Source organism: Orycteropus afer, unplaced genomic scaffold (assembly GCF_000298275.1).
Source record: "Orycteropus afer afer isolate SDZICR_OR568_19922 unplaced genomic scaffold, OryAfe1.0 scaffold01247, whole genome shotgun sequence".
Taxonomy (NCBI): Eukaryota; Metazoa; Chordata; class Mammalia; order Tubulidentata; family Orycteropodidae; genus Orycteropus; species Orycteropus afer.
This window is the reverse complement of record NW_006922834.1, coordinates 58,462-59,140: the sequence shown is the minus strand read 5'-3', so window position 1 is coordinate 59,140 and position 679 is coordinate 58,462.

Sequence of the window (679 nt, the reverse complement as noted above, 5' to 3'; positions counted from 1 at the left end):
TCATGTTTTAAGAAGGAACCATTCCCTAGAGAAGGATATCATGCTTGGCAAAGTGGAGGGTCAATGAAGAAGGGGAAGGCGCTCAACAAGATGGATTGACTCAGTGGCTGCAATGACTGGTTCAGATATAGCAAAGATCTTGGCCTGGCACAAGACCAGGTAGTGTTTCATTCTGCTGTGAATAGGGTTGCTATGAGTTAGAGACAACTTTACAGCACCTAACAACAGTAGAGCTGACAAAGGACGAAGTTGTAATCACTTCTTGGCCACAGCCAGCTACACTGAAGGAGCGAATAATTGACCTGTGGACTCAGGACCATAGTCACAGGCCACATCAAGCTCAATGGACATACTACACAAAAACGTTGTACCACATCCAATTTTGGTGAGGAATAACTGTGATCTTAAACTCTTCCAAGTAGCCATCTATATGCAATGATGGGTCTCTCCTCATCCAGAGCAAAGAAGAATGAAGGAAACCTAAGATTCATGGAAACAATTAGTCTAAGGGACTGGTACACAATGTGATCCTCAGCCTATATGACTATGAGACCAGGACTAGATGGTGCCTGGCTACCACTGTGTACCACCAGAAGGGAGATCTATGATATAGTGAAAGAAAAATGTGGAAAAAGCCTCAAAATCATAACAAAAAGGAGGGGAGCAGATTTGTTTTTCT